Source organism: Bubalus bubalis, chromosome 18 (genome assembly GCF_019923935.1).
Source record: "Bubalus bubalis isolate 160015118507 breed Murrah chromosome 18, NDDB_SH_1, whole genome shotgun sequence".
Lineage (NCBI taxonomy): Eukaryota > Metazoa > Chordata > Mammalia > Artiodactyla > Bovidae > Bubalus > Bubalus bubalis.
This window is the reverse complement of record NC_059174.1, coordinates 18,312,537-18,336,284: the sequence shown is the minus strand read 5'-3', so window position 1 is coordinate 18,336,284 and position 23,748 is coordinate 18,312,537. Positions and strand designations below refer to the sequence as shown.

At 51.3% G+C, this 23,748-nt stretch overlaps 1 protein-coding gene and 1 long non-coding RNA gene across 4 annotated transcripts in view; one reads left to right on the top strand and one right to left on the bottom strand.

The window, feature by feature from the left end:
* ADCY7 (adenylate cyclase 7) overlaps window positions 1-16,366 on the bottom strand; it is a 64,853-nt gene extending 48,487 nt beyond the window's left edge. The window contains exon 1 of one of the 3 annotated variants that reach the window (XM_025268638.3): window positions 15,814-16,366. The gene's annotated coding sequence lies outside the window, so the exon portion shown is untranslated. Of the gene's footprint in view, window positions 1-1,919; window positions 2,057-15,281; window positions 15,386-15,813 lie in introns of those variants that run through there. The other 2 variants (XM_025268636.3, XM_006048954.4) reach the window with 2 other exon arrangements.
* Window positions 16,367-16,486: 120 nt separating this feature from the next.
* On the top strand, window positions 16,487-17,614 carry LOC123330343. Its single transcript, XR_006546198.1, has 3 exons — window positions 16,487-16,702; window positions 17,073-17,223; window positions 17,473-17,614. It is a non-coding gene; the product is annotated as an uncharacterized LOC123330343 (long non-coding RNA).
* The last annotated feature ends 6,134 nt before the right edge of the window (window positions 17,615-23,748 follow it).

The window sequence follows — 23,748 nt, the reverse complement described above, 5'->3', positions numbered from 1 at the left end:
CTGGGGCCAGAGCCCTGACTCAGCCCCGGCTACCCCAAGGTGGGGGCAGACAAGACCCTCCACCAGGAAGGCTCGACCCCAGGGCCCTCCAAAGCCACCCAAAACCCGTTCAGCCGTGCTCCCCCAACCAGCCCCTCCAAAGACGAGGCGCAGCATCCCGACCCCCACGCCAGGCCTCAAACATGGCGGCTCGCCCTGAGAGGCAGCGCACACCAATGGATATCCCAAGGACCGGCTGGCTCCCTGTGTGACCCAGGACAAGACCTCGGGCTTCCCCTTCACAAACGGGGGGCAGACAACACCACCACACCAGGAGGTGGGGGTTGGAGGGGGTGGGTAGGTAGGGAACGGGCTAAACCGGTAATTACAAACTGTAAAGGGACGCACATCCTCAAAGTAACATCAAGTCGGGCCTCTGTCTCCTCTGGAAAAGCACCTCTGGCTTTTTGGAAGCTCCATTTTTGCCCCCCACCCCTTACCCCTCACGCCCACTGCACCAGCCCCCATCCCCAAAGGGCCCACAGGAGGCCTGCCTGTCGCCAGACCCACTCCTGGCAAAGAGGCCCCACGACTGCCCTTCACCCCCTACCTCACCCCTGGGGAAATGGTCGCCAGCAAACAGACTCTTGTTTTCAGTGAATTACCCCTGGAGACTCCCCCACGAAGTTCACGCCTTCCCCGGGGGGGCAGAGGCTGCACAACCTGAGAGTCCTCCTCCCCCACACCCGGAGCCACAGGAAAACTCCAGGAAGCCCAGGGCCCATCTGGAGGGGGGAGGCCCGCAGCCGAGCCAGAAACCAGGGCGCTCAGATGAGCCTTCCAGACTCCTCACCCGCTGGACGCCCACACTTCCTGCGGAGCCAACCCCACTACACTTCCTCTTAAGTCTCCCCGTTTCATTTCTGTGTCTTCTTTAGCCCTGTCCAAGCCAAAAATACATGCATGAAGCCACAGGTCCTATTTACAGATTTTTTTTTTCCTTTTCTGAAACACATTAAAACGAACACCTACATTTTAAGCACATTCATCCACAAGGCTAAAAGAAGCTGAGAAGCAGGGCCCACTACCCTGAGAAACGGTGGTCTAGTCACCCCTCACGTCGTCCACTCGCATGTCTGTGGTGGAGAGAGCCGGTGACAGGCCACGGTCACACAGCCATTGCAGGCAAAGCCAGTCTGGGCTGCGGCCGTCCATCTAGGCCTTGGGGCCAGGGGGGTCTGTCTCTTGGAGGTCCAGCCCTGGCCTCCGCTTTCTCTCCCCCTCCCTATCCCCTCCCTTAGAGGCCGGCCAGGGCCCGCTGTCCTAACCCTCGTGTGATGACATGGACAAGAGCTGCTTGCTTTGCCCTGTGTCTGTGTTTGGATGAACAGGCAGAAAGATCCAGAAGGACCCACTCCCCATGGTCCATATTGCTAGTTCCAGAGCTTTGGGCTGAGACGACTTGGAGGTAAAGAGAGACTATTCCATCCATTTTCTTCAGGCATCTTGTTCTTTGTCTCAGGCATGCATCACTTTCAGAGTGTGGTTTTGGTGTATTTCTTTTTAATCTAACAAAATAAATTTAATTGCTCTTCCCCCGCTCACTTTTACTTTCACTGAGAAAAGTAAAGTGTACTTGTAAATGTGCAACTACAACCTTGAAGAGAAATGTGGACACCTGAGAGTCTGGGTCACGGCAGCCTAGGTGGACCGAGCCAAATGACCACCACCACAGTCTAACAGTAGCTTCTTGTCAGGCTGAGACAAGTCAGTGACCTTGTCCAGGAGGCCCCTCACCTGGTCATTCAAAGCCTCCCCTCCCGCCAGTCCAGATTGTGTCCACCCACGCCCCAGCCAGGCCTGCCTGGTGGGGAGGGGTGCTGCCCAGGGGTCCCAGGCTTCTAGGACAGATGGCGCCCCATCCCCTCTGCCCTCTTTACCTGGCTTTCCTCCAGGGCCCCCCAGCAGCTGGGCCAGGGTCAGAGCCCGCTCAGAGGTGACCGTCGCCTGCCCCTCCTTGGCCAGCGTCTAGACTCACACACGTGAAGGCTCCTTCCACCGGCTACCTGATGAGAGTGACTCACATCTGGACCCACAACTTCCTGCTCTGGCGGCGGGAGCAGCAGAAAGGCTAACGTTGAGCCCTCAGCTCAGCGCCTCTCGGGGCGTGCAGGCGGGGGCCCCTCTCCCAGCTACAGCAAGAGCCCCCGACAGGAGTGGGGGGAGCCGTCAGGCCAGGCTCCTGGCTCCAATGACCTCATGGAAATTGGAAGCTTCAAACTGGAACAATTTTCATTAAGTAAAAATAAAACAAGAACCCAAAGCCTGCATTAGAAGCCCGGTGACGCTGGCTGGAGGCAGGGGGCGAGCAGCGCCTTAATGAGCAATTAAGAGGCGACAGAAGCCTTCCAGGGAGCCTCTTCCTGGCTCCACCTCTCACACAGGGCCCTGAGCCTCAGTTTCCCCACCTGCACAGCGAGGGGGCCTCATCCCTCTCTGAGAGGTCAAAGGTCTCCAGCCTGGCTTGCCGCCTCTCCATCTCACAGCTGCCCCCTGCCCCGTACTGGGGCCAGGCCAGGGGCCGAGGTTAAGGCCCCGGGTTGGAATCCCTATTCCAAAGAGCCCCCAGAGAACCCCAGCACCCCTGCGTCCCTGGAAGCCACTCATCGAGCTCCAGTTTCCCCTTCCAATGTCAGGCCTCAGCTTCCCTTCTGGAATGGTGGGGTGCTCAGTGGTGAGGCGGGAGACAGGAAGGGAGCAGGGCACAGAGACGCACCTCCTGGTCCACAAGGCATCCCCTGAACATGTGACATGGGGACCTGGGGTCATTTTCTACCTGGTATCCTGACAGTAAGCCCTATTGTTCAATAACAAAGAAGGGTGTGCTAAATCGCGTTAGCCCTGTCTGACTCTCTGCAACCCCATGGACTGCAGCCCGCCAGGTTCCCCTGTCCAAGGGATTCTCCGGGCAAGAATACTGGAGTGGGCTGCCATTTCCTCCTCCAGACAAGAGAACGGAGCCCAGTTTTCCCAGCCTCACCCTCCCCAGGTCTCCCCTCCAGCTCCTTCCTCAGAGGAGGCACTCTTCCCTGCCGGCCTGCTGCACCCTGAGCCCCAGTCACTGGGTACTTGGCACCCCACCCCTCACACCAACTGTGAGGTCCCAGCAGGCAGGACCTGGGGTCAGCATTTAAACACTGACTGCATGCTGGGCACCATGCCCAGCCTCAGGAGGAGGTCCTGCTATCATGCCCATTCTGTAGAGAGAAAACTGAGACTCAGAGAGGCTACTCACTTGCCCAAGCACACACAGCTAAAACAAAAAAAGAAACAACGGGAAAAGCCAGAACTGAAACTCAGGTCTGTCTGACTCTATAGCTGGTGCTTTCAATCACTCACATCATGACCCTCCTCAGGGGCAAAGAACGGCTTCCCTGGAGTCAGGCTGCTCCTGCTGGAGAAACTCCCCCCAGGGAGGGGCAGCTGTGGGCTTCCTCAGCTTCAGGCAGGGAAGGCTGGCTTTCCTTCACTCAAGGTGCCAGGCGCACAGCACAACCCGCCCCTCCCCTCTCACTCCGCAACACCCCCTCTCCTCTCTGTGGGCAGGACCCCTCTCGGGTGCTGGGGACACAAGCATGACTTGGACACACCCCCTGCCAGGCAAGCTCCAGGCTAAGATGTGCCCACCGATGACATGGCACAAAGATCTGGGAGGGGCGTCCTTGAAGGCGAGATACATGGTCCAGAGCTCAGGGGAGAGAGACCTCACCCACCTAGAGGAGGAAGAGGCCCACGAGAGGGTATCTCAGGCCAGGGAGATGGCCTAGTCAGTGCCTGGCTGCTGCGTGGGAGCCACCAGTCCCCATACAAGAGAGTGGCAAGGCCGTGAAATGGTGGGCAAGACGGAATAAAACTGCAGCGAAAACAAGGCAGACATGGTTGGCAGTCGGCCAAGAGACAAATAACACTGAACACTGAGCAAATAGTTTGGCTCCAGTTGACAAACCCAGATGTCAAGCCCTTCCCCCTAGGGAAGAAACCCCACAGCACCCCCGGCAGATGTCTGGGAGGGAGTGCGGACACGGAAACCATCCGTACGAGAGTTGCCACACCCCAGAGGAGCCCTGAGAAGGGTCCAAGCAATCAGGCTGGTGATTCACTCTCATGACAGTCCTTTGTCCCATGAATATGGGATGAAGAGGCCGAGAGCTCTGCAGTCAGAGTCCCCATCGAGGGACCTTGGCCCAGTTACATTACCTTGGCCCATCATAAAGTCAGGGTGATGTCATCCAACACCTTGGGAGGCTGTGAGGGTTAAGTGAGAAATGTGTGTAGGGTACACGGTAAGTGCTCAATTATAGCCGAAGACAAGGAAGGCCAGACAGAGGGTGTTCTCTAGATCCTGGCTCTATTGCATGCCTGCCCTGGTCAGAGACCTTCCATGGCTTCTTGGTGTCTCCTGAATCAAATCCTGGCTCCTCCGCTTGACCCACCACCATGCCTGGCCCAAGTCATCTCTGCAGCCTGATCTCCCGTGACCCCACGATCCAGCTGCCTCACCCCACTGTGCCCTGGCTCAGGCCTTCCTGCCACTTGGGATGGTTAAAATGCTACTCATCCTGCCAAGACAAGGACAAATGCCACCTTTCCGGAAGCAATGTCCCATCGTCACCTCCTCTGGACCACAGGACTCTCCTTAGAGGATACACACTGTCCTACTCCTTCCGCAGCTTCCACGTCCAGTAACAGCTCCCTGTTCCTACGGGTAGTCAGCCCTCCAGGGGTGGGCTCCTGGTCAGTGTCCACTGGGGAATGGGCAGGAATGCTGGCTGTGGGCAAGAGGCCTCAGTTCTCACTACAGGACTGCTCGAGTGCCCTCATGACATGCTGGCTGGCTTCCCCTAGAGTGACTCAAAGAGTGACCCCTAGAGTGGCAGGTGACTTAAAATGCTCAATTCTGGGACTTTTGTAGGAACTCAATGAAAAAAAAAAAAAAGATGGTCTCATTTCACTAGGCTGGGAGAATAAGAGCTGGAAGCTGCTGGGGCCATGGCGGTAAGCAGCCCCAGTGACCCTTGCCTCCTGGTGTCCACGCCCTTGTATGGTGCCCTCCCACATTACCTGGGTGACCAACAAAATACCGTAGACATCACATGCTTGTCTTCTGAAGTTATGAAAGATACTGCGGCTTCCACCTTGCTCCCCCTTGGATTACTCACGCTAGGGGAAGCCAGCCAGTGCCCATGAGGGCACTTGAGCAGTCCTGTGGTGAGAACTGAGGCCTCCTGCCCACAGCCAGCATCGACCTGCCACCCACACGTCTGAGCCACCTCGGAAGCGCATCCTCCAGCCCCCATCAAGTCTGGACTGGCACTGCAGCATCCCTACCTGATCAGGAGTGACGGGGGGAGGGGTCACCTCTTCTCTTCCAGCAGACCATCCCCCCCACTACCACCACCAAGCACCAGGCACTCAAGAGGGCTTTGTACATTTCTGCCAAACTGATCTGCCCCCAGAGTCTTCTAACAAGAACGCAGAGCAGAAAAACAGAACCCACTCTCTGTGCAGACAGCAGCACTCACTCGGCCTGGGAGGACAGAGCAGTCTGGCCCAGTACTGGCATCAGGTCTCCTGGCTGCCCCTCCTTCAGGCCCTCAGCTCTTCCATGCTCTGGGCCGGGGGACCAAAGTGAGATCCCCAAGGAGACAGCCTTGCTGAGGCAGGCACAAGCTTGTGGTCCCGTCACTCACCCTCCCCCCAGATGGACTTTTCACACTGCTGGGTTGGGGCCCAAGGGGGTTGCATTCCAGCGCAGCGACTCACCTCCAGCGCCTCTGCCTTCATCTCTTCTCGGTTGACTGCAGACTCAGAGATGTGCTAAGATCCCTTCCCTGCTCAGGTGGGAAACATATGGAGATGCTCTGGCTCACTCCTTCACTTATATCCTCCAAGTTACAAGATGGAACAAGGGCCTTCACTCCTAATCAGTGGTGGTCCTAAGGGGTGACTTGGGGTGAGCTACCAAACCACTCCAAAAAAAACACATGTGCTAAGAAGTAAACAGCATCTTTGCTCCCAAAGTCAGCTCCCTTAGCCACCGTCCCGCCTGTGTAGAGATCTAAACAGCTGCTCCTTGTCCCAGTTCCAATGCCAGACAAGGAAAGATGAACAACCCTGCATCCTGTTGGTGGCACAGCCTACCAGAAGGCAGGGGGCTGGCTCCCATAACCACCCCCTGGCCCCAGCCTCTGCCAGGCCTCCGGGACAGGACTTTGGACAAGGAAAGGGGTAAGCCCGGTCACAGTGTGTTGAGCAACTGCAGAGAATCCTAAAAGAACAGATGTGAAAGCAACTGCCCTGCCAACCAAAAGTCCTTACTTCCTTTGAAAAACTTGGCAGCTGGGCTACACCCACAGCCGCCTGTCCTTCCCCACACCCCGCCTGGTGTGAACCACTGAGGGACAGGGAGAAAGACCACGTCCCTCCCTACAGATCCTGGGGAGGAAGTTATGGAGATGCCACAAGGTGAAAACAGACCCGTGTGCAGAGTTCCACCTTTCCTTTAACAGTATCACAGATGCACATACACGGGTGTGTGTGTGTATACATACATATTCCACACAAGAAAGTCTGAAAGGATATACTCCAAATCTAAGGAGTTATCATCAGGTGATAAAATTCAGCATAGTTTTAATTTCATACTTTTCTTGTTTATGCCTGTTTTCCAACTTTCTCTAATAAAAGTATACTACCCAAGTAATTAAAAGATTAATAGGGAAAAGCAACTACTATGAAAAAAAAAGCAGGAATAAGGAAAAACAGCGGCCTGAGACTGGAAGTTCTCCACTCACTCAGCACCACTTGTAACCAGGTGAAAATGAAAGGTTTTTATGATAATGAACAATGCCACTATCTCAAAGCCACTTAAGATTACAAGAAGAGATTGTCCCAGACAATGCAAGCCTCCCAGCAGAAGTTTGCAACCCCCTCTCCAAAGTGCTCTTGCGGTGGCCGCAGGGCAGGGTGGGCGTGTGCTGTGCATCAGTCCTTTCGGACTCTTTGCAACCCCATGGACTGTAGCCCGCCAGGTTCCTCCATCCACGGGATTCTCCAGGCAATAACACTGGAGTGGGTTGCCATTTCCTTCTCCAGGGGTGGGGGTAGTCGAAGCTAAAGTAGATCAAGGCTAGAGACACAACTACCAATTTATAGGAGGTTTGGTGGATAAAGAATGTGTTGATCATTATAGAGAGCTTAAAAAAGCAGAACATCTGGCACAAGAGAGAGAATGAATGAATATCAAAACTACGGATTAAAGAAGACTGGAGAAAGATATCAACCCATTAAAGATATCCCATTATGTAGACCTCATTGGAATTCTGATTTTAAAAACTAAAATATTTTTTAAATTTTATTTTTGACCTGTATGTAACAATTGGAAATCTGAACATAATACACTGACTGGATAGCTATAATTTTAAAGAATATTGCTAAGTTTTAGATGTGGAGATAATGCTTTTTTTTTCTTTCTTTTTTTGAATTCCTTCTCTTTTAGGAATATAAACAAGAATACGTCCTCAGTATTGCAGGTTCAGTTCCAGATCACTGCAATAAACGAATATGTCTACAAGGTGAGTCACACAAATTTTCTGGTTTCCCAGTGCATATAAATGTTATGTTTACACTAGACTCTAGTCTGTTAAGTGTGGAACAGCATTATATCTAAAAAACGTACATACCTTAATTTTAAAATACGTTATTGCTAAAAAATTCAAACCATCATCTGACAAGGTGGCCACAAGCCTTCAATTTGTTTAAAAAAAAAAGAAAGAAAGAAAAACACACACACAGAATTTACCTACAAAGCACAATAAAAAGAGGCATGGCTGTACTACCATTCCCACAGATGAAGTGACGTGAGGTCTGGAAGGGGGAAGTGCGTGGGAGCAGAGGTGGCTCTAGGGTGGCCCGGGCTGGAAGCCGTGACATCTGGGGGCTGAGTGTGCGTGGGCAGGCGTGCTGCTCTGTCTTCCTTCGTGGGCGTCTAGTTTCTCCATAACGCAATGCTGAAACAGTCACTGGCAGGGCTCTGGCATCAGCTCTCCCATCTGAGTGTCGCTCAGTGCCGGTATCATTTCCAGCCCCTCCCTACAGATGAAAAATGTCCCCCCACCCCCAGGGAGTCTCAAAGCTGGAAGCACAGAAGCAGTCTCAGCCTGGCTCCCTGGAAGGGGTGGGGGGGAGCTCGCTACCCTGTCCCCCAAATCACAAGGACGCACTCCTAGCCTGACCCCCGAGCACGGGCACAGACGACCCCAGGCCCCTCTGTGGAAGCAGAACAGGCTGCGGGGTTGCAGGCGCCACCACGGACCAGCCCGGAGCGCAGGCTACCTTCTCTTTCGCCTCCACCCGCCTCCCCCACAGGAGCTTAAAGGCTTCCAGTACCAGCCTGGATGGCGGCACCTTAACCCCTCTCCTGGCAAAGCCCTCCAGTGGGCACCCCTCCCTGTCTCATCCTCTGACCACAAAGCAGTTTATGGAGGAGGGGGTTGCTCTCGGCGCCCAAGACCTCCACGCCCCCAGACACAGCCCTACCGCAAACCTGCATCCAGCCTTCAAGGTGAGAAGTGGACCTGTCTTAATTCACCCTACAGAAAAGAATCCCAAATGTGTACAAAGACTTAGCTATGGGCTCCTTAGCGCAGAGATCTAACGGCAGAACTACTGGAGAAAACCTAAGTGTCCAGCAAGAGCAGGGCTGAGAAAATCAGTCAGGGTTCCTAGTGTACAAAATGCTGGGATGAGCCCAATACGTGTCTGGGAAACCTAACACCTCTACTCCCAAAGCCTGGGAGTAAGCAGGACAGAATAAGAAATGTGATATTCATTTTTTTTCTTCTTGTCACATGTTAAAAAAAAACAAACAAAAAAAAAACAAGAAATCATCTGGAAAGATTACACCAAGGCAGTAATGGGTTACATTAATGAGCACAGATTCTGGTTTATCTCCCCCACTTAACTGCTTAGGTTTTCTGCTTTTTAATAATAAATGAGAATTATTTCTGTAATTAACATAAAATCCAAGCCATCTGAAAATAAGAAATGAGCTGATCCTCTCCTCCTCCCCAGGAACGCAGCTCAGGGTCTTGGCCCAGGAGGCAGACGCTGCCTGGCTGTGTGGGACTCCTCTTCAAGGTCACCCTGCCTCTCTGAGCCTCAGTTTCCCCATCTGTCAAACACCAAACCCACCAGGCGAGCCCCTCCCGCCTGGCCATGGGGCCTGTCCCCTCCTCTGTGAGACTGGGGACAATAAGGCACACCCACAAAGCCACAGGAACAACACCTGCCCAGCCTCCCTGCCCTACTCCCTGTGGACCAGTGCCCTCACTCCCAGCCTTTGCTCATTCCTCTGCCTCTTGGGAACCAGAGGCCAAATGTGGAGTGAAACAGTGAAAGAAAAAGAAAGTGAAGTCGCTCAGTCCTGTCCAACTCTTTACGACCCCATGGACTGTAGCCCGCCAGGCTCCTCTGTCCATGGGATTCTCTTAAGCAAAGTACTAGAGGGGGTTGCCATTTCCTTCTCCAGAGGATCTTCCTGACCCAGGGATTGAACCCGGGTCTCCTGCATTGTAGGCAGACGCTTTACCATCTGAGCCACCAGGGAAGTCCTACAACCATATCCCCAGACCCCCACCTGATGTGCCAGCCTCCAATCCTCTGACCACCCTTCATGGAGGCAGTACAGCCCCATTTTACAGAGGAAGACCCAGAGACTCAGAGAAGAGAAATAATCACCCACCTACATACACCAAGCCAAGACGAAGACTGCACCCTGGGGGCCCTTCTGAGAGTTCCTCATGGGGTATCAGCAAACCACCCCTTCTGCAGAGCCAGGAGCACTGCTGAGGCTGCAGGCAGCATGGAGGGGAGATAGGAACTTGGCAGGACAGAGCAGGCGGGAGCGACACACCTTCAGGCTCCTGCTCCGCCTGCCTGCAGCCCCCGGCCTCTCCCCACACACCTGGCAGGTGCTCAAGTGTAGGCTGGGCCAAGGAGGTGCGATGCTGCACCCGCTGTGCCCACTGCACCTGCTGAAGGGGGAGCAGGTGGGGGCGGGGAGAGCCCCAGCCTCCAGGCCTGGCGCCCTGGGATCAGGTGTACACTGACACTCCCCTCAGACAGCAAACTCAGATCCCCCAGAGGCCAGAGCAGACATCAACCAGCGAGGCGGGCTGGCTGTCTGGGCACCAGGGCAAACTGGAAGCTCTGTGTGAGGATGCTCTGCTGCCAAGCTTCACCCAGCAGCTGTCACAAAGGAGTGTGGCCAATGCTGCAAGCCTTCTGAGTTATCAAAGGAAATCAGAAATCTGGCTTTTACAGAAACAGACTCACAGACCTGGAAAACAAACTTACAACTCCCAAAGAGAAGAGGGGGTGGGTAAATTAGGGGTATCAGATTAACGGGGGGCTTCCCTAGTGTTTCAGTCGGTAAAAGAATCTGCCTGCAATGCAGGAGATCACCTGCAATTCAGGAGACTTGGGTTCAATCCCTGGGTCAGGAAGATCCTCTGGAGAAGGAAATGGCAACCCATTCCAGTAGTCTTGCCTGGAGAATCCCTTGGACTGAGGAGCCTGGCGGGCTGCAGTCCTTGGGGTTGCAAAGAGTTGGACATGAATTAGCAACTTCATTTTTTTTTGTTTGTTTTAGGATTAACAGATACACACTGCTATATATAAAATAGATAAACAAGGATTTTCTGCATAGCATGGGGAACTATATTCAATACCTAGTAATAATCTATAATGGAAAAGAATCTGAAAAATAAATACATATTAAAATTTATATATGTAACTACAAATATGTTACATATATATAACTGAAAAAAAAAGAAATCTGGGTTTTTACATAAAAACTCATCTGAGTAAAAACTCATGGTTTCAGATGCTGGCAATTAATCCAAAATAAATTTCAAGCAGTTCTCCTATAGGTTCTCTGGACTCAATGCTGTGTGGCCCTGAGCAAACGACTTAACCTCTCTGGGATTCAACTGTCATCTGTAAAGTGGAAAAATTGCCCAAGGTATTGTAACAAGAAGATAAGATACACTTTGTCCATATTAATGATAATAAAAAGCAACAGTAACAACAACAGCTAAATTCAATGAGTGCCAGGCACTGAGTAACATGAGTTAACCACAGGCTTTCTTTTAACTTTGTATTTTGAAATAGTTTCAAACTTTCAGAAAAGTTATATGAAAACTACAAAGAACTCTCCTATACTTTAATTCAGATTTGCCTATTTGTATCATTTATTTATCACTTTTATTATCTGTTTATACATATGTTTCTCTTTAATATTTGCGAGTGGGCTGCTTATACAGTGAGCTTCTAAATACTTCAGTGCGTATTTCCTAAGAACAAGGCCCTATATTTGGTCCTTAATATTAATTTGTTCACTTAATATTAATATACTTTAATCTATAAGTGTGAGTCACTCAGTCATGTGTCTTTGCAATCCCATGGACTGTAGCCCACCAGGCTCCTCTGTCCATGGAATTCTCTAGGCAAAAATACTGGAATGAGTTGCCATTTCCTTCGCCAGGGGATCTTCCTGACCCAGGGATCGAACTCAGGTCTCCTGCACTGTAGGCAGCTTCTTTACAGTCTGAGTCTAATCTACAGTCCATATCTAATTTCATCAGCTGTCCTAATAATGTTCTTTATGTAATTTGTTTCAGCACAGATTCATATATTGCATTTGGTTGTCATGTCACTTTGGTCTCTTTTAATCAGGAGCTGTTCCTGACTTTTGAGATAAGTATTCTTATTTCATCTCCTTTTTATCGATAAGAAACTGAAGTTCAGAGAGGTTGAAGCACCTGCCCAAAGTCACACAGCTAGGAAATGTTAAGCTTGGACTCAAGCCCAAGAGATGCCCTCCAGAGTCTGTGTTCTTGTCCTCCAGGCATAAAAGCTTGCAAATACTAGCCTTTGTTGTTAATAACTGAAAACAATGCCTCTCTCTGCAAACAGGTAGATGGCTGCTCATAGCCACCTCACTCAGCAGGTGGTCATTAACTGAAGGGGTGGCCTCCTGTGCACACACTGGCTGGACCTCCCACTGCCAGCTCCCCACACTTGGCAATGGCCCTGGCCAAACGCCCACCCTAACCTGAGAGGCCCCATTTAGCTCCCTCTATACAAGCTGGGCAGTGGAGAGCTGGGAGGACCACGGCTCCTGTCTTTCTATTTCCCCTCTTAAAGTGACAGTCAAGGTTCAAATGCCCATGTCCAAAAATCTAAGGAAAACAAACACCCAAGGGGGCGGAGCCTGAAATCAAAAGGGCCCCCAAGCCATGCCCCTGGCCCACACTATCCCTGGGGTCACTTGTCCAAGAGGGGATTGAGCATGTCCTAACATACATGACAGAGTTGACTGGAGAGAAGGGTTTATAGGAAGAAGGAGGGGCAGGGGCTGGAGGTGGGAGTAGAGTTCTCACCGCAAGGAGCAGAGAGGACTCAGGACTCCAGGGCATCACGCAGCCTGTGTTACATGCAGAGAGGAGCAGGAGGCTGTGGGCTGATCACGCTCAGGAAATGAAACTCAGCTTCCTCAGTGAGGACCCCCAGAGATGTGGACTCATCCACTCTTCTCTGGCCAAAGCCCCTGCCCCCAATTCCAACCCAGACCAAGCGGCATCAGCTTAGGAAACAACTCTCTTTGATTCCCAGATGGGTGTGGCTCAGGGCTGGAAACTGCCACCAACCTTGCCTCCATCACCTCTGGCTCCTGTCCACCCGCCAGCCAGGCCCCATCAGACAGCTCTTCAACAGTCAGTCGTGAGCCACAAATACCAGCAGACTCGCAGCAGGAGAGGTGATGCTGCCAACAAGAGGCTTTGCAACAGATCCAAGTGTCGTCTACTGCCTGAGTTCCAGGCCATTCTAGAGGCTGATTTGTGCTGAAATATCTCAAAATCCTGGCACCTTCCTTTTGCACACCCTATTAAATTTGGAAGTTTACAGACCTCACCTGCAAGCCCAGTTCAAAGTTTCAGAAGCTAGAATAGCTCTTGAAACACTTCCAGAACAAACAAGAGAGTTTTGCTTTTCTTCTTCACTGTAGACAATGTTGAAAATACAGAAAGCATGAATAAATAAGAAAAGGATCTATTAACAGAGCCCCCCCCAAAAGATATCGCAATGACGACTCCTCCATCTTTCCTAGACAGATGGCCTGCCTACTGTGAGCCTCTCTACAGAGGTGTTGGGACTAAACTGTAAGCCCTGTCACCCCTATTGGCCAGCAGGCTTCCGACTGCAGGGACCACGTCTAACTCGCTTTTCTGCCTCCTGCCCAGGCAGGCCATTCAAGGCTCCCCTGCTGGAGTTGCCATGGAGGCTATGTAAGTCTTTATCCCCCCATTTGCAGTCCCTTTGAGCCCAGTTGCAAAAGAAGGGGTTCCAAAAGGTAGGGTCAGTAGCAAAACCCCAGAGCATCCCCCAGTGGGGGGTAGGAACAGGGAGAAGGAAGAGTTGGGCAGGTAGGTGGACAGGCAATATGTTTCACTCTTGAGGGGGATTTAATGGGCCCGCTTGAGACTTCCTGGGGGCTGGGATCAGGCTCCTAATGGGCACTGAGACTCCACCAGAACCAGGCCAAAACTGGACAGGAAGACCAGAAGGCTAGGCCCTAGTCCCCACTCCAGACCTAACTTGCTACAAGCCCTTTGAAGACTTCAACTTTCCCACTTGTAAATGGTGTTGATCATTCCTGTCCTAACTCACAGGATCAAATGGAACAAGGAACACGCCACAGCTCTGTAAGCCATCTGGCCTCAGAAATTAGAACTCTCTCACCTCTTCTTGCCTTCCTCCATAAAAGGCCCAAGAACAACCATGCTTATAAGCCCAAGGGCATCAAGGTTGAGGAAGATCCAGCCACTGAGGACCCTAAACATTCAGCACAGGGGGAGGCAGATCCAAAAGGCCCCCTGTAGACCCAGCTCGCCACTCCAATGAGGCCTCCTCACTCCACCAGGGATCTGCCCCGAGAGTTCCAGGTCCACAGTGGGACACGCTCCCCTCTCCTAGGAGGGCACCTGGCCACGTGGAAAAGCAGTGACTGAATGCCAGAGGCCCTCCTCTCAGGGCCCAGAGCCCCAGCTTGTCAAGTCCCCTCAGCCTCACAGCTGCTCATTCATTCGTGCATGTTTCTGTTGAACATCATCCTGGACCAGGTGTGAGGCTTCAGCAAGCCATGAGGGCCCTGAACCTAAGCCCAGTCCAGATCTGGCCATTCCAGACACAGCCCAACCTCTAAGGGCACCTGTGGCTCTCACCTTAAAGGCTCCACTTGTAATGAAACGGCCCCAACTCTCATTTTCCAGCTTTGGCTCTTGGCCGCAGAAAGAACAAGTGTTCTTGGCCTTTGGGAAAGGGGATCAAAGATATAAACCAGGAGAGAGAACAACTAGAGCCCACACTGAGAAAGCCTCCAGCATTTCACCCCCAACCAGGGATGGTTAGCTTCCCTTTCACGTGAAAGTTTAGGTTTCTGTCTTGCCAGCTCTCCATCTACACACTGCCCTGGCCCCCCACAGGCAAGGGGGTCCTGCTCACTGCTGGCTGTAGCTGGACGGCTTCCAGCCAGCCCTTAGTCTTGTCCTTACCTGAGTTTTCTCTCTGAGTTCTTTCTTACTTCAAACAGAGTACATTGGTCTTCCAGGGGCCCCTGCCTTGTCAGAGCCTAGGAAACCTGACAAACCAGCCCCTCTTTACCATCATAACCCAGTGGGCATTTCAACAGAGCGGTCGGAGGGTGCCGGACCCGGGGGGCACATAGCCATGCCCCTCAGTGAGGTCTCAGTCTGTCATCCGGAGAGTGGAGTTGGGCCCAGTTCCTACGCTGGGGTCCTGTCTGGGCCAGGGTCTTCCCTGAAGTACCTGACGGAGGGGGACATCTGAGAAGACCCACCCCAAGCTCGGGCTGGAGAAAGAGCAAGACCTGGGTGGGGGCGGCTCCGCAGGCAAGTTGCTGGCCGGGGTGTGGGGGTTGCGCCTCTCCCGGCTCCTGAGACGGGGAAAAGGCAGGTCGAGCGCGGGCCGGGCTGCAGCAGCCCCGGCCCACACCCACCCCTCCGTCTGGGTGCGGCCCCGGCGGGCGGGAGGCGAGGAAGCCGCAGTCGCGCCCCCCACGCCCACGCCCCGCTGCGCTGGGGTCCGAGGACCCGACTGGCGGCCGCGCGCCCCCTCGGCCCGGCCGGCCGCGCCTCTCCCCGCCGGCGCCGGCGCGCGCTCACCTGCCGGCCCGCTCCGCTCCGCGCGGCTCCCGCTCCGGCCGCTCCGCCGCCCGAGTGGCCGCGCCGCCGCGGGCCGGATCGCGCGATGAGGGCGGGGGCGGCGGAGCGGCCGCAGGCGCCCCCCGCTGGCCGCTCGGCCCAGCCCCGAGCCCGCGACCTCGCGGCCGGGAGGGAGCGCCGCGTGCCGCCGCCCTACTCGGTTTCCCCCAGAAAGGCTGAAAACGCGGACACCCCACGGCCGGCGCCCGCCTGCCCACGCGGGTGTGGGAGCCAGCGGCCAGGCGCCGTGGGAACGTGGGCAGGAAATAAAACCTTCTCCAAACTCATTTCTTCCTCAAAGTCACGCACGTGTCTGGACGCGCCAGGTGCAGCCTCACCCGCCCGGAGGGAAACACTTTCTAGCAAACTCTTTCAGCTGTTTCTGCTCCGATTTCCCACCCCACCCCCACTAGCAACGCCCGTTTCTAGAAGGATCCATAGACTGTGGTCTGGTACCCTCCTGCCAAGATGAGGGAAACGAGTCGCAACCTACTGTTTCATTCGGGCCTTCAACTCCTAGGGGGCCTGGAGGTCAGAGCCGCCCCAACGCCCGCGCGAGTCTGGCCTTGATTGACTTTCTTCTCTGGCACCAGGAAGACCAAGCCTGCCTCAGAAAGTAGTTGTCCTCAGAAAGTAGGTGTCGTAACCCTGTCACGACCCCACTCACTGCTGCCGACAACCCAGGGTGGGGCCCCAGAACTGGCAGCAAAAAAAAAAAAAAAACGCTCTCCTGTTTCCGAAGCACCAAGGCTGGAAGAGCAAGAAAACCCTCCTCTTGAGTCACGGCTGGGAGGGACAGAAACTGACTGACTGAGGGGTAATCAAGATGAGGAGGGCATTTAGCTCATAGACCTGCATGAGTTTCTCTCTTCCCACTTGTCCGAAGCGCCCTTATGCCCACCGTGGAACCTGGGGGCTCCCGTTTTGCTGAGAGGAATCAAGTGAGCCCCTGTTATACCCATATCTCAGGTCCAACCTCAGAGGCCAGAGCCCCACAGGAAAGATGCCTGCTGCTGCTAAGTCGCTTCAGTCGTGTCCGGCTCTGTGCGACCCCATAGACGGCAGCCCACCAGGCTCCCCCGTCCCTGGGATTCTCCAGGCAAGAATACTGGAGTGGGTTGCCATTTCCTTCTCCAACGCATGAAAGTGAAAGTGAAGTCGTTCAGTCGAATCCAACTCCTAGCGACCCCACGGACTGCAGCCTACCAGGCTCTTACGTCCATGGGATTTTCCAGGCAAGAGTACTGGAGTCGGGTGCCATTGCCTTCTCCGAGGAAAGATGCCTAGGAGTCTGCAACTGAACGAACCCCAGGTGATCCTGTGAAAAGCCGGTTGATGAACTGTGGTCTACTTGGGACCATGTGATGGAATCCTGGAGTCAGGTACCCGGAGGTAACCCCCCGGGGATAAAACCCTGAACATGTGTGTCACAGCCTTGACCCCACAGTGGACTTAGAACCCAGCCCAGAGGCCACCTACTTTGGACCTTGAGGAATCAGATGATGGGACGCTGGAAAGTGATGTCCATTTCAGGTGGTGGGTGGGAAGATCCCCGCGGAGCCTTCTGTCCGTCAGCAGCAAGCCTTGCCTCATTCCCCAGAGACAGGCCGGGCACCGCCTCAGGCTCCCACAGCCTCTGGGTGTCCAGAAGGTGGACCCTGGCCTTCTGGGCTGGAGCCCTGACAGGTCACTGCTGCTTCCCCAGGGCTCACAAGGGAAGGTCTTCCTAGTGGCTAGGACTTCCCTCCACAGGAAATCGGAAGCCAGGGCAGGCAGACCTAATCCTCAGCAGAACTCAGCAGAACCAGCTCAGGCTCTGTGCCCACCACCTCCTGCAGCCCCTCCCCCACCACCACTCAGGAAGTGAGAGGACCCACCTGTGTACTCCAAGACCTCAAGAACAGTGAGTGCCTCTGCCCTGGGGCAGTGTGTTCCCTAGAGAGAGAGGCGGGGCCCTGGGCATCTGATGACCCAGCTGGGGCTTATGTTCAGCAATCTCTTTGCAGGCCTTCAGCCCCTCATGGTGTGTGTGGTGGGAGGGGGGTGGTGGAGTTGGTGAGCAGGGCAGGGAGCGATTCTACGACCTCCCACCTTTTCGTGTGTGCATGTGTGTGTCATCTTTATGCAACTCTATGACCAATTCTCTTGACAGCAAACAGGAAAGCAGAGCTGGAGAAAGTGAGTTAACCATGCCGCCTGCCTCAGTACTCACCAAGAACTGCCAGGATAGTTCCATCAACCCATCAGTGCTGTGGTCACCTCAGTGGCTGCCTTCTTGCATCCTAAGTCCTCGGTCAGTGATTCTCAAACTGTGGCCAGCGTGAGAATCACCCAGAAGCCTGGTGAAAACACACACTGCTGGGCCCAACTTTGAACTTCAGATGCAGCAGTTCTGGTGTGGCCACCAAGAGTTCTACCTTCTACCCAGCTCCTGGGTGGAGCTTCTCTGGAGGCTCAGCAGTGAAGAATCCCCTCAGAAAGAAGGAGATGAGGGTTCCATCCCTGGCTCAGGAAGGTCTCCTGGAGAAGGAAATGGCAACCCGGAAATGGCAACCCACTCCAGTATTCTTGCCAGAAAAACCCCATGGACAGAGGAGCCTGGCGGGCTGTGGTTCCTGGGGCCCCAGAGCCAGACTCGACTGAAGGCTCTAAGGCACTGGTCTCCAACTATGGGTGGATCCTATTCCCAGAGATTCTGGTCCTGGGGTGGGTCTGTGAACATGCATTAGTAAAAACCCCCACATGAGTTTAGTTCGTGTCAAGGATGGCACTTGAAATCAGAAAGGCAAGGAATGGCTTCATCAATATAGTATTGGATGAATTGGCTATAACAAGGCAATGGCACCCCACTCCAGTACTCTTGCCTGGAGAATCTCATGGGCAGACGAGCCTGGTGGGCTGTAGTCCATGGGGTCGCTAAGAGTCGGACACGACTGAGCGACTTCACTTTCACTTTTCACTTTCATGCATTGGAGAAGGAAATGGCAACCCACTCCAGTGTTCTTGCCTGGAGAATCCCAGGGATGGGGGAGCCTGGTGGGCTGCCGTCTGTGGGGTCTCACAGAGTCAGACAGTAGCAGACGCAGAATTATTATTGATACATAGCACCTCTTGTTATTGTTGTTTAGTTGCTAAGTTGTGTCCAACTCTGAGACCCCATGGACTGTTGCTCACCAGGCTCCTCTGTCCATGGGGATTCTCCAGGCAAGAATACTGGAATGGGTTGCCATTTCCATCTCCAGGGGATCTTTCCAGCCCAGGGGTCGAACCTGCATTTCCTACGTGGTAGGTGGATTCTTTACCACTGAGCCACCTGGGAAGCCCAAAAGGCAATATAGTATATTCTAAATTGTAAGGATAAATGGAACTCACACCATACTAAAAGACCAGTAACAACAACAGTCAACCAATAGACTCAAGATCTTTGTTCATGAAAACAAAACTTACAAAAGAAGGTACTTTAGTAATTTGGATTGGAGAAGCCTGCATAGGAAGTCAAATCCACACTGAAGGGTTGTAGTTAAAAGTTGCACGTCTCTGTCCAGGTGAGTGGGTCTCCAAATGCCCACATCAAGCATGTTTGTGATTTTAATTATCCACAGTGTTGAAAACACATTTGTCTGAAGAGTCCCTCTAACTGCCCCAGGGGCAGTGTACCCCAACCCCTCCACAGGGCCAGCGTCTACTGCTAGAAGACCATCAACGTTTGTTGCCTGAATGAATTTCCTATGGTAGACAACAGTTTAGGGGCCTTGTTTCATTTGTGTAAGGAGAAGAAGATTCAAAAACCTAAAATAAATCACGACAGGAGAAGTTATGATTTGCCTATCTCAGCAAACTCAACCCGTCTCCTTATCAGGCTGGGCAGGACAGCACACAAGTTTCCTGAGGTTGGTGCTTGTCATTTCAGACCTGGTCCAACTTCTTCACTCATTACTATGTGGAGCAACGTCCACCTTCCCAGCCAGATGGTCCTTGTTACTTACCCCTAAGGAAGAAGGAGCTTTCTTCTTGTCCTCACTCCCTTTAGCAGTCTTGCCATGGACAGATGCCCTGTGAGTACCTGTGTATGGGCTGTGTGGATATCAATTTTATATTAGAAAGGGGAAATGTACTTCACAGTAGAAAAATGAAACAATCCAAGGATAAGAAGGATGAAATGCCACTCCCTGAGATAACTCATTCTCAAGGTTTGGGATACAGTCTCCTACACCCTTCTCCTTGGCAACCCAATTTTATATTAGAAAACTCGCCAGGTCAAATCATTATGCTGTACCCTTTAGACTTTCACAGTGCTGTATGTCAGTTGTATCTCAATAAAATTGAAGGAAAAAACTGGTCAGAAAAGATGGTAGACTGAACCCATTGTTTACTGCTGCCTCCTTAAACTTACTAAAACAGCAATAAAAGCATTTTTTAAGTCCCATAAGAATGAAGAAAATGAAGAAAAAACGGATTTGGAAGGTGAAAACCAGGCTTTTCAGTGGTGCTGACTTGGCAGACATGAGAAACTGAATATTCCCCTGGCAGTTGGGGAAACGAAGACTCAATCCCAATTATACTGGGATAAGCTCCAAAGTCTTGAAAAGTGGAAGTGCCAAGTATCTCAGGAAGCATGATAGAGCTCAAGTAAAGAAGGTAGTTTGAAAACCTCAGGAGCAGGGAAGACTGCCAGCCTCTCCCCCACCCTGACCACCAACGTCCCCACCCACCCCCAGCTGAGTACCCCTCCTCATTCACACAGAAGTCTGCAGGGGTTTTCTCTGGAAAAGCTAAAACAAGTCTCTGGAATGGACTATGCCAAGTCCAGCTGTCAGAAAAGAGAAATTTAAAAGGCAAATTTATATGGAAAACTGATACATAGCCAGCCTTGCCCCCCTCACCCAAGCCAGCCCTCTTCCCCACTCATTCAGCTAGCTCCCAGGATGTTGGCAGCCAGACTCTTCCTCCCAGGCTGAAGGGATTCTGTGGGGAGCCCCTGAAGACCCTCCCCTGACCCCCATCAAGCCTGATCACCCTGAGAGAAGCACACAGCTGGCTGCCACACTGGGTCCAGAGTGTCCCACGAACTTGTTAGGCCCCATTCTTTACACACATGTAGGCAACGAGAAAACACCAGGAATCCGAAGAAAGCCTCTAACCCTGAAAAACAGAGTCCAAGACAATAGGAGGGAGGAAAAAGTTCACAGAGACTATACAGGCAAAAACTGTATCACTAATACTTTCAGAGAGTCAAAAATTTGTCATAACCACAAAATCATATAGGATACTACTTTTTGACAAGGAACATCTGAGGGGGAAAAAAACCTCAAATGAAACATGATAGCTAAAATTAAAAGCCATTAAAAGGGTTGGAAGATAAAGTTAAGTTGAATAAAAAGTCAGAGATGGAAAATAAGAAGAGATAAGAAAATGAGAGATCAGTCCAATAGACATAGTTATAAGAATAACTGGCATTCTTGAGAAAACAGAAGAGAGAAAGATAAAAAATGCAAGATTTTCCAGTAATAAAGATCATGCAATGCCAGACTGGATAAGAATTCAGGGTTTCTCAGCACTGAAGCTCATGTGATGCTATCTAATGCCCAGTACAGCTGTTGGAAACAGAACCACCAAAGTTCCATAGTAGTGAAATTTCAGGCCATTGAGAACCAAAGAGAAGATCTTAAACATTTTGAAAGAAAGGAAAAGGGGAAAAAAAAAAAAAAAAAAAGGTCACAACCAGCTTTTCTCACAACAGTGAGAGTGATGAATGAATGCTTTCAAATTCTGAGGGAAAAATGTTTTCCAACTCAGAATTCTATACCCAGCCAGCCAATCAGTTGAGCACAAATGAAGAACAAAGACATTTTCAGGTGTTTACTGTCTGTGTACCCTTTTCCAGGAAGCTACCGGCTGGTGGTGGTTTAGTTGCTAAGTCGTGTCCGACTCTTGCGACCCCCATGGACTGTAGCCCGCCAGGCTCCTCTGTGAATGGGATTCTCCAGGCAAGAATATTGGAGTGGGTTGCCACTTCCTTCACCAGGGCATCTTCCCAACCCAGGAATAGAACCCAGGTCTCCTGCATTACAGGCAGATAATTTCCTGACTGAGCTATGAGGGAGGCCCAAACTACTGGGGGGTGTGTGCTAATGAAAGGAGAGAGTTTATCAAAAAGAGGAAAGCATAGGATACAGAGAACAGGAGGTGCAACACAGGGAACATAAAGGGAATGTCCAGGTGGGAAGTGGGACAGACCAGGGTGATGTGCACAGGCACAGCTGGACAGAAGCTCCAGGGGAGATGCCTCTGATGTACCTTAGCATGTGGAGAGACTTGGAAAATTGGCAGAGTTTATGGTGAATTATGAAACTCCAATACTTTGGCCACCTGATGCGAAGAGCTGACTCATTTGAAAAGACCCTGATGCTGGGAAAGATTGAGGGCAGGAGAAGGGGACGACAGAGGATGAGATGGTTGGATGACATCACCGACTCAATGGACATGAGTTTAGGTGGGCTCCGGGAGTTGGTGTTGGACAGGGAGGCCTGGCATGCTGCAGTTCATGGGGTTGCAAAGAGTAGGACATGACTGAGTGACTGAACTGATGGTGAATTAACATGGAAACACACACACACACACACACACAAAACACCAGGAGAAACAAACAAAAATTGTACAAAGAGAGTTATATATCTCAGTGGATGAGAACAGCATCCACATAGTAATGATAGTTTAACCACTGTACACTTGCTAAGCAAAATTCAGTGTAACTGTTGGGAGGCTGGGGCACAGAAATTCAGGGCTGGTGGGAAGTCAATACATAATTTCAAGTACGAAAAAATCAGGAAGAGTATTAGGGGTATATTATTTAGAGACATGGAAGCAAACGCTCTACTCTCCCAAAATGTGGGGAGGTAGAAAGCAGAAGGAATGGAGACAAACTTTTAGAAATATTGGTTTCAAACTATGAACAAAACTGCTGCTCTGGCCTGATCCACCTGCTTCTCACCTTGGCAGGGCCCAGCCCAACCTGTCAGGATCCCCTTGTGCCAGCCTGGCTGTCTTACACACTTTCTCCACAGGCTGTTCTGCGTTACCTTTCCCCCATCACTTGGATCTTCCTGTACAGATGCCTTGCCTACTTACGTGAAAGCACTGTTTTCTTGAACTGGATTTTAAAAACAAGATGCATGATGTAACCACCTTTCAACTATTTTGAGTGCTTGCATGAAACCACATTCCTCAAGACACCTGCTAAGTGATTTAAGTACAAAAGTGATTTGCAATCCAACTTGAGAAATAACTCTTTTGAGTATTGATTGATACACCACTTGATTAGGTCACTTGATACTTTTAACCCTCTCCTTACCTTTCACATTAATGTTGGCATTAAACATTGACATTTTTGGTCACATTGCACTTGAAATATGTGGGTTATTTTCAAATATCTTTTGATATTTATTTCTAACATAATTCCACAATGATAAGAGAACAGACTATATGACTTCAGTATCTTTAGACCATGAAATTTTTGTGCCTTTTCTTTATGTCCCTGGATATGTTCCAGTGTCTCCTGGTTTATAGTCTATGGGAACTTGAATAGAATGTATCCTGCTGTTGTGTGAAAACTGTATAAATTTTAATTATGTTGAATTGGTTCATAGTGCTTTTCAGGCCTACTATACCCTACTTTTCTATTCATTCTATTAAATTTTAAGTAATTGATATTGAAACTCCATCTAAGTCTTAATTTACCTAAATAACCGTAACAGACAGTGGAACTATATATAACTTTGGAGAAGGCAATGGCACCCCACTCCAGTACTCTTGCCTGGAAAACCCCATGGACGTAAGAGCCTGGTAGGCTGCAGTCCATGGGGTCGCTAAGAGTTGGAGATGACTGAGCGACTTCACTTTCACTTTTCACTTTCATGCACTGGAGAAGGAGATGGCAACCCACTCCAGTGTTCTTGCCTGGAGAATCCCAGGGACAGCTGAGCCTGGTGGGCTGCCGTCTCTGGGGTCACACAGAGTCGGACACGACTGAAGTGACTTAGCAGCATATATAACTTTGCTCCGTAGTTTCAAAGTCTCCTTAACTGTGTTATCATACTTTCATAATTTTAAAAAAAAACTGACATTTCTATTTCTGATGGGTTTCTCTTCTACATTTTAACCCTGTTTTCAAGTCTGAATTAGTTACTTGCTTTCTAAACATGCATATAACACAAATTTATGCTATTTCCCAAACAGATGATTTCACATATTAGCTTGGGTTGTTGATGAAAAAAGTCAATCTAAGAAATGGTAAACTCTATTCGGGTCAAACTGAAGATTATAGTTCTTCTGAGAGCTCTGAGAACTGCTGAGGAAGTTAGGCGGGGAGGCCAGGTACCTGCAACCAAGCACCCCTCTCAGTAGAAGGTTGCTGCTGGCCATGAGGAAC